This window comes from Manis pentadactyla, chromosome 14 (assembly GCF_030020395.1).
Source record: "Manis pentadactyla isolate mManPen7 chromosome 14, mManPen7.hap1, whole genome shotgun sequence".
In the NCBI taxonomy this organism is placed as follows: Eukaryota; Metazoa; Chordata; class Mammalia; order Pholidota; family Manidae; genus Manis; species Manis pentadactyla.
In genome coordinates this window covers 30,626,522-30,640,223 of record NC_080032.1, presented here as the reverse complement: position 1 = coordinate 30,640,223, position 13,702 = coordinate 30,626,522, and the positions used below count along the sequence as shown (strand labels likewise).

The following is a 13,702-nucleotide window of genomic DNA, read 5'->3' as shown; positions in this document are numbered from 1 at the left end:
AATGCTTGTAGCCTAAGTAAGATGAAACCAGGTATGCAGGTTGGCATATTCAAAAAGGCGGTACTCCTATCCGGGCTCTTTCAGCTATGGTCACTAGAAGTTTATTATGGAGAAATTTGCAGACTCAGAAACTGTGGAGATCAGGGCTGATAGGCAGGCTTAGAAAAGGGGCACCCCCTACATTTATCACACAATATCAGTATGTTCACACTCCCCATCTTCCTACCCCCATCAGGCTGGAGGGTGGATTTCTGTTCCCTGAATGACCCCAGGGAGGTCTGTCCAGGTAAAGGACAATTAGGACCCCACTCATCAGCAAGCTCTGTGCTTGTCCTTGGAGCACCCAATCTTGAATGCCCTACAAACAAAAATGGCCAATGCAAAATCACCAAAGGGGAAAGCTTTCACAAGGGGGGGACATGAAAACAAACCAGGGTGAAGGAACCGGGTATAAGGAAGGCAGCTGTGTGCAAGGAATGAAGCTAACAAGGAAGCAAACAAACAAAAGTAAGCAAACAACCCCAAGACAGTATAATCTCTATTTTCCTACAATTAGAGAAAACACTATGTACTTTGAAAAAGGGAAAAAGGAAAACAAGAAAACAAGAATGAGGTATCAGAATTTAGAAATATGATTGCCAAAACAATATATAAAATTGTGCAGGAGACGTGTAATGAATAAAATAAGAAAACTTCATGAAAGTTGAAATGCAAAGAATTAGGAGCTGAGAGAGAAGAATGAGGTACAAGTCAGAGGGTCAATTTATTAGTTTTCAATAGCCAACTAATTCAGATTTCAGGCAGAAAAAAAAAGACAGAGGGGAATAAGTTAATAAAAACAGCAAAAAAGAAAAATCACAGAAGAGAATGTCTGAAATTTCCAGATAAAAATGGTCTACCAACTGAGGATAAAAAAGACTAATTGAAGGAATGGGGAGGTTTCGGGACAATTGGGTTAAAGTAAGAACTTAAACACTTATAAAGATTTTTTTAAAACTACAGAGGAAAGGTAATCTGAAAAGTCTGGAACCTCTCAACAATAGCACTGGAGGAAAAAGTACAGAAAAACAATACATCCACAATTCTGAGGGAAAATAATTTTCAACCTAGAGTTCTATACCCAAATAGGCAATCAAGTGTGGGAAAGAATAAAGCAGGTTGCAGGCATGCAAGCACTCAAAAAGATTCACCTATATACACCTTTCCAAGGAAGATACTGCAGGGTGTGTTTCAGGAAAATGAGGGAGCAAATAAAAAATGAGAATGTCATGGGGTCCAGGACACAGGATATCTGTTACAGCTGAGCAATGAAGGGAAGTCCCTGACCTGCTTCAAGCTAGGAGACAAGCAGTCTGGAAGCAGAACAAGAGAACAGAGAATTACTCAAGACAGTAGGAGCAAATAATCATTTGATGTATTGCAATACTTGAAGAAATTATTGATATGTATTTGACAGATCTATTGGAATGTTTGGAAAAAAGTGAGTGTGCAGTAATTAGAAATCTAAGCAAATTAAAATGAATAAAAACAAAAACAGGATAATTATTAGTACCAGGAAAAATAATGTTGTAAAGAGGAAAAAAAAACAATCATAGCTAATCACAAGTTTCTGTAGGAAATAATGTTTACACATTTATGGTAAAACATAAAATACTACCAATCTAACTACTTGGCAGTGAGGGGCGGGTGGGGAAGGGGAACAAGAACCCTCATAGGAAGTCAAAGCCTCCCACAAATAAGTGTAAGTGGCTGTGTGAATTATTTAGCAATACGGAAATAATTATAGAAAAATAGTGAAAAAAGTTTCATGTGGTTGCCTCTGTTAAGCGGGATTATGATTGAGAGCCAAGATTTTCTGAAGGAGACTTTTAATTCCACTATAACTTTGTGAAAATGTTGTTTTGATAAATATAAACTCTCATTAAAATAGTGTTTATAGGAACTGTAAGGCTTCATTTTCTAGGACAATGTGCCAGAAGCTTAAGTGGCAGACGTTTGCTGTCTCATGGTCTCGGGATCCAGGCGTCGGCAGGGCTGGCCCCTCTGAGGCCACGAGAGAAGGACCTGTGCAGACCCTGGCTGGCTTGTGGACATGCCCTGTCACCTGGTCTTGGTCCCCTCTGCGCAGGCCTGTGTGCAAACGTGAGGGCTACAGCCCAGGGGTGTGGTGAGGCGGGACCGCCTGGGGCTTGGTGTGGGGAGCTGGTGCGGGGCCTCCTGGCTGCAGGACTGTGAGTGTGTGTGACGTGGCTGTCTTAGCCTGGCTTTTGTGCAGATTTTCTTTTGCCCTTTGTCTTGGCCTTTGTTTTTGTCTTTGTTTGGCCTTTGTTTTGTCTTTGTTTCACTCTTTGTTCAAACTTTCTTTGGCTTTTGTTTGGTCTTTCTTTAGCCTTTTGTTTGAACTTTGTGTGGCCTTTTTGTGGTCATTGTGTAGCTTTTGTTTTAAGTGCATCTTGGCTGAGAACCCATCAAAAACACCTTGTGCAATGAAGAACCTGGATATATGATCTCTCCCTATATATTCTGCGTGTACTGAGGAGACCTCCACCCCCACGCAGGGTCCTGCACAGACGTGGGACCTGTTCCGAACGGCTGCTACCCAAGGTAAGGAAGGGGCTCCTACAGATTTTCCTCTTACTTCTGCTGTACTACATCCTCAGTGGCCAGCACCCATTCCTTTGTGTCCCAGTGGACACCGGCTGAACTAGCAGCCGAGGTTGGGAGGATGCAGAGTGATGGACAGGACAAGAGCAGGGGCCACTAAGACTGTTCTGCCAAGGTGGGGGGCCCTCCTGGGCTCAAGTCTGGGAGCCGTTGGCCTGGGGAGAGGGGCCAAACCCTGACTCGGTTCTCCGAGGAGTCGAGCGCATGCTCCTGGGACTGAGCCAGTGGTGGTGTTGGCATCTTCTTTTTCTTTTCCTTCTTTTAATATTTGTCATGATTTGAAAATGAGTTTTTCTTCTTATCTGGGAACAACTTCTTTCCTCATGCAGCTGGGCTTATGGGTGGAGGATACTAATGAGACAGAAAAGCCTGAATCTTGTTGGAATTTTGCCCCCCTGGAGACTAGCAACCTCAAATGGAAAGACGTTCATGCTTTGTCTTGTCCACAATCCTTTAGAAATCAGAGTTTTTCAGTGTTGTGGTTGTTGGGAAAAAGGAAGGAAAAGATTATGTGTCAAGTAATGAACTTGGTTAGAATACAGGGAGGAAAATGGGGGAAAAAAATTTTAGTGTTTTGTGAATAACACAGGGAGGCAGAAAACAGACTCCTGTCAGGTCTGTCGCCAGGCTGGTTAATGCCTGTTTAGAAAAGCAGGGCAATGCCTTACTGAGTGGATTTTAAAAATTGTTTCAGATTTACAGAAAAACTGCAAGCAGTACAAAAATACCAGACATGCCCAGGTCACCCAGATGCTGACATCTTACCACATTTGCTCTATCATTCTTTCTCCATACACACATATACATATTATATTTTCCTGTGCCATTAATTTGCAGACATGATCAAAATCAGAAAGTTAACAATTAGGAGACACCATTATCTCATCTGCAGACATCTTGATATCATGAGCCATTGAGGAGTCAGTTTGGGGCCGAGAACTCCCCCTGTCCATCTGGTCTCCTTTGGTCTGGAGCAGTACTGACACCATTCTGGTCTCTCATGACCTTGACAAGCTTGAGGAGTGTAGGCCCCTTATTTGGTTAAATGTCCCTTAGGTTGGATTGGTCCAGTGTTGTCTCATGATTAGGTTCAGGTTATGCAGTTTGGGCAGGAATGTGCTTGCATTTTAGGTCATATCCACATTCACACTTGAATCCAATTGTAAAAACTTTTAATTTGAGGTCCTATCTAGTGGTCACAAAGGTTTTAGATGAATATGTAAGATTTTACAAGAAAATCCAAAAATTGAAAATCCAGATCTTTTAAGCTAGTTCCCAGGCAGTCACCAAAAGTGTGTAAGTGCTGCTCTTTAATTATAAATGGTAGTTACAGTGACATGTCCATGAACTTGATGGGTGTATAGCAAAGTATTTGATGTGGATTCTTCGTGAGCCCTGGCTTCATGTCTGCTGCTCTGAGTATTAATTTCCTAAGTGTGATGGTTCCTTCCTGAGCAAAGCCATTTGCTGAAGATGGATACAGGTCTATGAACAGCTCTCCTGAGTGGCCATTCCAGGCTTACTGGTGACTGTTCGCATGTTGATTGGGTGCTGAGTAAAGAAATAATTTCCATTTTGTTTGTTTGTAAGTGGGAAAACTTCTGCTTAGAGGTGACCGCCAGTTTTATCATTCCGGGGTGGAGGCTGATTTCCCAGAGACCTTCCTTTCTGGGGGAAAGCTACTGAGGTAGATTCTTTAGATTCGTAAGTATAAGACAACCATTTATTTTTTCCTCAGAGAAAACTCCAAAGCTGCCCCACATCTGAATGTGCGGCAGATGATTGACTTGTTACATGATCTGTGCATTCAAGGGAAAATATTGTGGCTTTCCCAGGACTGTTCCCTGGATGAGGTGGAAAAGGTTTGCTTTCCTGTATATGGAATTAGAGTAGACGTTTAGGTTCTGCATATGGTGCTATTTAAAGTTGAGTAGCTGAGCTTTTGGGAAAATGTACCATTAGCTATTAGGATGACCTTATCAGGGCCATAGAAGCCACCCGGGAGTTTGGGAAAGTATTTTCTACTTAAAGGATTACGTGTCCCTATGAAGGGCCACCTGGGGTGGGAAATGAGACCCTCCTTTTCTCCCTCAGTCAGAAGGACTGGGGGCCGGAACATGCATGGCTTGGAAGGTCAGGAAGGCCTGCGGGTGGGAGCTGAGTTGGTTCCCACACCAGGAAGTTCGCTGGGCTGGCCAGGCTCCGAGGGGGATCACGTTCCACTGAGTGATCTCTTCTGTCGGCTGTGTAGGCCGTGCTGGGTCTGCTGCTTTATTATACCGCTAAAGCACTAGGTCAAAACCTGATGTTAGCTGGGCTCTGAGTGGTTAAGGGACCAACGTGTTTAAAATGAACCCAGGATTTTGTTTTTATTCAGGAATGGTGAGGCCAATAGGTCAGGAAATGACCACCATTGAAAAGATAGTTTGTTGCTGGCAGGTCCCGAGAAGAGGGCACATGTCAGGCCCCACAGGGCCCCACGTGGAGCCAGAAGTCCGGTGCCAGAGGGGTGATGGGAGAGTGTGCCAGAGCCTCTGCTGTGCTGTTTGTGGGGAGGAGTGAATGGAGGAGGTGGGATAGATGGGCAGGCAGTTGGATGGGCTAGCCAGTGACTTCAGGGGGCTCTGGGGTGCAAGGTTGTCCAGCAGTCTCTGCTACCCAGCCCTTGGTGATGAGGACACTGGAATATTGGTTCAGTCTGTGAGAACTCGATAAAGAATCCCCCTTTTCTAGGTGCAGGCTCTGGACTGGTTGGGGTGCATATGAGAGGCACACTCCAGGGGGGTCCTTTGCTGCCTTGGGGAGTTGGCTAGCCGCAGAAGGGACAGTCTGTCCAGGTTCAGCAAGGCCCCAGATGCCGGAGCATCAAGAACACAGAAAATAAGAAAAACATAATTAACGTACAATTAGTATCTAGTCTGGAGTGAACAGGCCTGGGGAAAGGAGGGCAGCATTTGGATCTGGAGCCCTGGGATATCTAATATGGACAGGCTCATGGAATGTGTGTCTATTTCTTATGGGAGTCCAAAAATTAATTATGAAGATAGAGGAATGGATTTTCAGTGATCCACAGCAGTTGGTTTATTAGTTTCATATTGCTGTGTAACAAATTACCACAGACTTAGTGGTACTTACCATTCATTATCTTGCGCTTCTGAAAATCAGGCATCCGGTGGGCTTGGCACTCTACTTAGGGTCAGTCTCACAAATCTGAAGTCAAGGTGCACCTGCTGCGAGGCTCCTCTCTAGTGGCTCTGGGGGAGTGTCTGCACCCACCCCCATTCGGTGTGCTGGCAGAATTCATCTCCTCTGGGTGTAGGACTCAGTCTCGGGCCCTTCCATCTCTGAGTCAGCACCATGGTCTGGGCCGTCCTTATGCTGGGAAATTCTCTGGCCTCTTCTATGTCCCGTTTCTCTGATTTCCAGCTGGAGAATGTTCTTGGCTTTAAAAGGCTCATGTGATTAGATTGGGCCCACCCGAATAATCTGAAATTATGTCCCTATTTTAAGGTCTATAATCTTAACTACATCTGCAAAGTTCCTTTGAATGCCATATAGTACTTCAAATTCACGGTTTTCAGCAACTGGGATTTGGAAATTGAATGGCAAGGCCGTTTTGTCTACCACAGGGACGTTTATGATAAATGTAAAACATCAAACACTTGGATAAAGTGGTATTTGCCAGATTTCTCCATTATAAAATTACTATTTTTTTCTTTTTAGTAGATAAATATTTATTGGGTGGCATATTTTGAGACTGTGCAAATACCCAGTTTTTCCTTAAACATTCACCTGCTAATTTGAGCATCCATTAGTGACTGTTACCTGCAGAAATTATTACTGTAGTATTCTAGTAATGATTTTTCTATTTCCCTCATTGCTTCTACATTTACTAATTGGAATTATTCTTTAAGGAAAGGTGTCTCTTCTACCCTATTTCCTCTTTTCTTCAGTTATTTATATCCTTTTGGATCGAATGATACTTATTTATTCTTTGGTTTATAACCCAATGCAATTGTTTTCTTGCTCAAATGGCTTTAGCCATTGGAAATACTTTCTGGTTGGCTCCTGGGGCCTTTCAACACGTCCTCATCCTTTATGAGCACTTTCTTACTTTCTATCACTACAGTTTGCTCCAAGATCAACTTGCATTTTCTCTGCGTTAGCCTAAAAATCAACCACTTTTTCAGGGAGCCATGGTTCCTTTTACTGGACAATGGTATTTAGAAACCAAGATCTGGGCCCTAGGTATATTCTTCGTGACTGGCATGTCATCTCTTCCAAGCTCTCTAGGCAGACAGGTCTAGGAAATACATGTATGTACACTAATCTGTAGATGCTCACGCCTCTGTTCACCTCAGTCTCCAGCCTCATGCCTGTGTTTCTTGTTTCCTTATTTGTAATATCATTCTGAAAGAAAAAAAAAGCTGATTCTCAGCATCTACAATGTATTTACTCATTTGCTCAATCCTGGTATACATACATAGTTTTAGAGTTGAAAACTCTATGTATTTTTACTGTGAAAAACAAACTTACCAGCACACACATACCCTTTGTGTGTAGTTATTTTTGTTGTTAGCCTCATGTATCCAGTTAAAGTGCTCTTATCCAAAGTTACTTAGGTTTTCTCTTCCCCTCCCGTCCCTCCAGGGTGGTCATGCCATTAACTTGTAAGCCAGTCAGATTTGTGTGGCACAATCTGCATTCCATCTTGGGTGTCCTCCCCTTCCCCACATCCGGATGGATTTTTTGTTCGTTTTAAGCGTGTTTTCTTCTTCTTTTTCAGTGCCTCATCTTGTCGCCCATTCTGTTCATCTTTTCTCTACTTTCTTTAACATCAGTGATGATCACCCTTGGTTCTACTTCTGTTGATCATTTTTTCCTCTTGATTTCAGTCTCCTTATCCTATTTCTTCATATGTCTGGTAATTTTACTGTATGCTGAACATGGTAGATAATAGACTGCAGAGGTTGTGGGCTATGTTAAGTTGCTGGAGAATCGCCTCTGTCCTGTCAGGGCTTGGCTGTAGGCCTCATGAGGGCAGACCTGCTCTGTCTTTGCCTTTACTCCTATGGTAAGATTCTTGCTGAGGCTCCTCTGAAAGCCTGGGGCGTTCACCAAGTTCTCACAGTGTTTCTCCAGTGAAGGTGTGAGCTCTACTAGGTTATCAGCCTCTTAGCAACTGTTTTTTCTTGGATTTCCCACAGTCTCATCCTGAAATTGCACAACTTTGGAACTGGCCAAGTATCTGAGAGATTATCTGTATCTTCTCAGTAGTTCCCCAGTATTGCTGCTCTGCCTGCCACCCCCTTGCAGGTCCCTGCAGTCTTAGCAACCCTAGCCTGATCTCTGTTTCTTTGTCTCTCTGCTTGAGCTCTTTCTCCCTGTGTAACAGTTGGAAAAGTACCTTCAGGGAGAAAACCAGGATCAGTGCAGGGTTCACCTCTCTTTCTTTCTTTCTTTCTTTCAAGGATCATAGCCCTGCAATGTTTGCCACTCAGTGTCTGCAAACAAATGCTTTGTGCATTCTGTTCAGCTTTTATAGTTGTTTTCAGTGGAAGTGGAAGCTCTGCATTTGCTGCTACACCAATTTTTTTCTTAAGAAAGCTTGCATTTCAACTCTGTCAAGCAGGTGGGAGGAGAGGAACACGCTCATCTGATTTGACAGAGAAGTGTTATAAAGATTTATACAGTTAGTTATACAGAGTTATCAATTGCATCATTATTAGTGAAAAACCAAATTATCAACTGAAACAACCAATCAGAATAACAGGCTTCTTTTGGGGATTATTTTTGTATCTAGACTCTTCGTAATCTTATGAGACTCCTTTGTTCAAACTACACTTCCACGATCTGGTACGTATTGAAAAAGAATGGGGCTAATGGTAATGAATAGTCACTTGAATCTCCATACTGTCTGGAAAAACAAGCTGATATTCTGAAGAAGTTGTCAAGTCAATACCTCACCAAATTTGATTGCTTTATTGAGTTTATAATGCAAAAACCACATCCCTCTCCCTGACCTGTAGGGGAGGTCATCCCTTCATCTCCTTTCTCAAGATGTTTTACTGAATTGTGAAGACTTGCATTTTTAGAGCCAGACTCTGAAATTTCTTCATTTCAGGAGTTTCATTTGTAAGTGTAGTAAGCAAAAATCAGGTTTGTAGAACTCAGATTTACTAGGAGAAATGACTAAAGATTTTTTACTTAATGACAGTGAATTAACTGAACACAGAGCTTTTTTCCCTTTATAATGGTAAGATGGGCTGTAAGAGGCTTGCATGTGACTTTGTGATTGTATCCTCCCTCTGTGCCCCAGTTGGCAGATAGATCCAAACAGCATAACCCTTCCTGGGACTGAAGTTCTGTGTATATTTTACTTGGATTAACAACCACCTAAGTGACCAAAGCATTCAACTAACCAGAACGTCTCCTACTGCTTCACTTTCAGGAAAAAAAGAAGCAAATGATACCCAGACCAGCTCGTAACAGAGATCTAATCAGCAGATGTGTACGGATGAAAGTACAGGTACAAACGAACCTCTTCTGCTCTTTCGGATCGGCATCTAAATGACTATAGAATGATTGCTGGTATTCAGAATGTCAAAGTAGGATGTAGAATCAGCAAAAGGCTGAGTAATTCAACTTCCAATAAGAGTTCAAACACTTCTAAAAACAATTCCAGGTGTTCCACTGTATTCTAGGGTGGGGAAATGGAAATATGAAAAAACTTTTCTCTGCATCAGGAGGATTATGACCCCAGCCACCCTTTGTCCACTTTTGGCAAAGGCAGTGGAACAGCCATTCTGTGAGAAAGAGACTTCCTCCCCCTGTATCCTTAGGAGACTCCTTCCATCTCTTTTCGTCTTCCCTGAATCCGGACAGTCTTCTGAGAACAAGGCTTCAACTGTCAGCCAGTCAACTGGGGGACAGTTTGCGCGCCAGGCGGCTCCAGATTTAAGAGTGGGGTCTGCATCCTCCCACTGCCACTCCCAGGCCGCTGCCCCTCCCGTCTCTAGTTAATGTGCACTTGGAAGCTCAGGCGCCGTGCCTCGTCAGTCACCCGTCCTCCTTCACTGGTGACTGGGCTCCAACCTAGGAGCTCCAGTGAATTGTCGTCTCCGCCTCACCCATCCACTGTCACGCTGTGGAACTTGGCAGCTACTTGAAGCTACTCCATTTCTGACTCAAACAGGGCAAACATGGAGTATTTCAGACACAACCTTCCTTTGTCTCAACTTGCTTTCTTATGGCTACAGTATAGCTAGTAGCACACCTGTTCTTCCCCCAAGCACCTCCGGTTGACTTTCCCCTCCATCTCCCCACCTATTTATGAATCCATTTACCTACCCATTCATCAGTCACCATTTTCTACCTTCTATTTTCTGCCTATTACTGATAGAGTCTAGGATCCATTGTTTCAAATATTTTCCCGCAAATCCCAACCCTAGATGAACCATTTATGTTCTCCACATCTGCACCCAGACTACTGAGAACAACTGGAGAAAATCACAACAGGGAAGATTGGTACCCCTGAAAATAAATGGTCAGGGACCTCAACTAGGCCATCAATACTAGTGGGCAGCTTGGCCTACAAATTTCTGCAAAATCTCCTTTAAACCCATTCTAGCCTCAAATCTCCAACTCTCTTTATTCTCAAGTAGCTCTGCCTTCCATTTCCCTGGAGAAATGGGAGCTATTAGATGGGCACTTCTACAGCCAACCATTTTTCCTCTTCCAAGAAAGGCTGACTCTCCTACATGTGCTCTTCATTCTGTGTCCTCAGGTTTCCCTTTAGGACACTAAGTACTTTCTCTTCCTTTATTTCATTTCGATCTCCCTCCCTTTCCAAGACCCTTCCCACAGCATTATGCATGTTCTTGTCTGTCTCATTGTAACAAAAACAAATCATCCCTGCTCCCCAAACCCTCTGGAAACCACACACTCTCCACCCACCATCACTCTCTCCCCATTTATCCTCACATCTCTGGCCTGAGTTGCCTACAGTTTCTCTCTCCTCAGCCCCTATTCACCCCACAAATCCTCTCACCTAATTTCTGTTTCAACCAGTCCATGGAACCGTTCTTGCCAATGTCACCATTTATTGCCATATCCCTTAGTCTAGTGTGCTCACTCTTACAGGCCTCATGTCACACAGCCTCTCAGAATCATTCCACTAAGCTGGCCACTCACTCTTCTTAAAGACTTCTTCCTTTTAGCTTCCATGACACCACATGTTCCAGGCTCCCTCCTGTCTCTCAAAGCTTTACCCTTTGCCAGTCACTCCTCCCCTAAGCTGTAAATGTGGGAGTACCCCAGGTCACAGCCACAACCTCTTCCCATACCACCTGCTGCTGTCCAGGCACTCCATTCATCCCAGGCTTCAGTGGCTGTCTGTATTCCAAAGACTGCAACTTCTCTCTCTTGCCCACACTTCCCTCTGAAGTGTCCACTAGGCCTCTCCATCTAGATGCCCTGCAAAACCTCAACTCAAGTGCACCTAAAACTGAGCTCATGATTCAGCCTCTTCCCCCAAATGTTCTCCAGCCAATGCTCCCACCCCCACCTAGTTGCTCAAACTGTCTACCTTGGAGTCACCCTTGCTTTCTCCTCCTGCTTATTTAATTAGATGAGTGATTTCAGTGTAATATGGTAACTATCAAGATAGAGGCACATGAACTGCAAAATGGAACAAAGATAAGTGGCATTTCACCCAACTGAAGAAATCTGCCAGTGTAATTGCTGTTGGATGACACACACAGACTATGGCCTTGGACACACAATTCAGAGAAAGGGGTGGCCAGCAATCCAGGGTTTATCTCAGCTTATCTCTGCCTGGTCTCTGTCCCCCATAGACTGATGTCCTTGGGGAACCCAAGGCAGCCTAGCAGCTCTTCCTCCCATCAGCTGTCAGTGGAGCAGTAAAAAGCCTACTGGGTAATCTAGGTTGTCACTTTAGGCCCCTGATACGGCCGTAGACCAAATTAACATTTAGATTATCCTATAAGACAATGCAAATCTGGAAGATTGGTTACTGTCCTGGTCATTCAGGAAGGAATTTCAAGAGAGAAGACTGGTTTAACTACATACATATACATTCAATATCCCACCATTTTCATAGAGGAGGAGAAACATGCAAGCCTTATTTCTTTCATCACAAACGCCACAATAAGAAAGACGAATAATTATGAAATGTAGTACACCTTTAAAAAAAGGACTTAGCTCTGTAAGTGGGAGAGCCTCTGAAATTTTGGGTAGGAGGTGGATACATGAGACAAACACATGTCTTTCTACAGAGACCACTTTGCAGTAAAACCTTAATTCTCAGTAGCCCTGCTGAGACTCTGACCAGCAGCCTGGGTCCCACATAACCCGGGCACAGAGCACCTGGGTTTTTAAGGCACATTTAGTCACGGTCACTGGGAGTTGCTCCTTCATTGAGTGGAGTACCCAGCAGAACCCTCAAAGAGTTCAAGCTGAGATCACAGACACACAGCCAGGCTGTTGTGATGTGGTGTGACGTGTCCACCACATACAGTGAATGTGCAGTTAGAGGCAGAGGAGGGGCAGATCTGCTGACGAGGGGAGACTTCAGCTGGGTTGTTCAGGATGAACAGGAGTTCTCCACACCACCACAGGGAAGATGCACTTCAGGAAAAGGGAACAGGGCATTCAAAGGCTTATATGAGATCATAGTGGAAGTTTCTAACCAACAGCACTGACGGGTGGTGGCAGGAGGTAATGGGAAAGGTGGACAGGGTACAAGTTGTGAAGAGTCTTCTGTGCCAGATAAACTATGGAGCAAGGACTTAGCTCTGTAAGTGGGAGAGCCTCTGAAATTTTGGGTAGGGGTGGATACATGAGACAAACATGTTTTTGGTTTCTTTTCATGGACCTCTTGCCCCTGACTGCAGAAAACTGTGAAATTATTCATCCACATGCAATTCTAGTATAAGTTCATGTACCTATATGATAAAAACATATGTTGTATAATTTCAGGTGTAGGAAAATGAGGATGCCATGGTATGAAAATTAACTTTAGAAATTCCTGTACTTCTTACATGTTTATCTGGCTCCACTGTAATAACAAAGGTGTTTACTCCTAAAACGCTTGCTAAATATATTATCTGTGTGGTAATGTTGCTGGGCAGGTGCGTCTGGGGAGGTCTCTCCCTGCGCATTAGGTGAAGCACTAGGAGAAACCTCAGTTTGGATGGGGGAGGGTTCTTGAGTCTGAATGGGAAAGAATTCTCAAGAAGATCGGACAAGTGTAGGGAAGGAAGGATTTCATTAAAATGAGAGTAGCAGTGAATGGCAGCAGCTGTGTGGGCAGCAGACAGCAAGGAAAAGCAGAAGGAGGAAAGGGAAGTTCTTTGAACTCCTACTCCGCACAGGAGTTGAGATCCCTTGCCAGCTCCAAAAGCCAGGGTCACCTGGCAGCCAGTGTCCGCTTGAATCTGCATGCTGTGGGAACTAAGCCCCTACCACCCCAGGATTGGGGGGAGCCATAGAGCACTGGATGGGGTAAGATTGTGTTCTGAGAACTTCCCAGGGTCAGAGAAAGGAGATTTTCGGGCAGGCTACTGAAGAGCATGATTGTACAGCTGCAGTCCTGCCTGGGTCACCCAGGCAATGGGAATTTGCAAGCCCAAATCAGAGCTCTTAGCAGCCCCTCCCTTCTCGTCTGGAGAAGAACAGAGACAGAGTGAAGACTTGTGCTTAAAACTGGAAAATAGAATGAAATAGCAAAGTGACAAAGACACTTAACCATCGGAAGAGCACAGAGACAAAATGCCATAAGTTGAGCAGTGAAAAGGCTTTGTTTGAAAAGTACACACTCGAAGAAAGGCGAGTGTGGGCAACCTCAGAGAGGAGGTGCACTTAGGGCTTAGGATTCTGTCTTTTAAGGCTTTCAGGAATGGGGCAAAGGGAGTGGTGGAGGTGTTGTTGGGCATAGCCTTGACTTGTGGTCTCATGATGTCTTTTTCAGGTGAGAGACATTATATCACCACCCACAATCAGTCCTCTAGATAATTCT

At 44.0% G+C, this 13,702-nt stretch overlaps 1 protein-coding gene across 2 annotated transcripts in view; it reads left to right on the top strand.

Annotated features, from left to right (window-relative positions):
• Positions 1–2,193: 2,193 nt before the first annotated feature.
• MOBP (myelin associated oligodendrocyte basic protein) overlaps positions 2,194–13,702 on the top strand; it is a 49,594-nt gene continuing 38,085 nt past the window's right edge. Inside the window, exons 1-2 of one of the 2 annotated variants that reach the window (XM_036921702.2) lie at positions 2,197–2,604; positions 9,116–9,193. The gene's annotated coding sequence lies outside the window, so the exon portion shown is untranslated. Of the gene's footprint in view, positions 2,605–9,115; positions 9,194–13,702 lie in introns of both variants that reach the window. The other variant, XM_057491471.1, reaches the window with a different exon arrangement.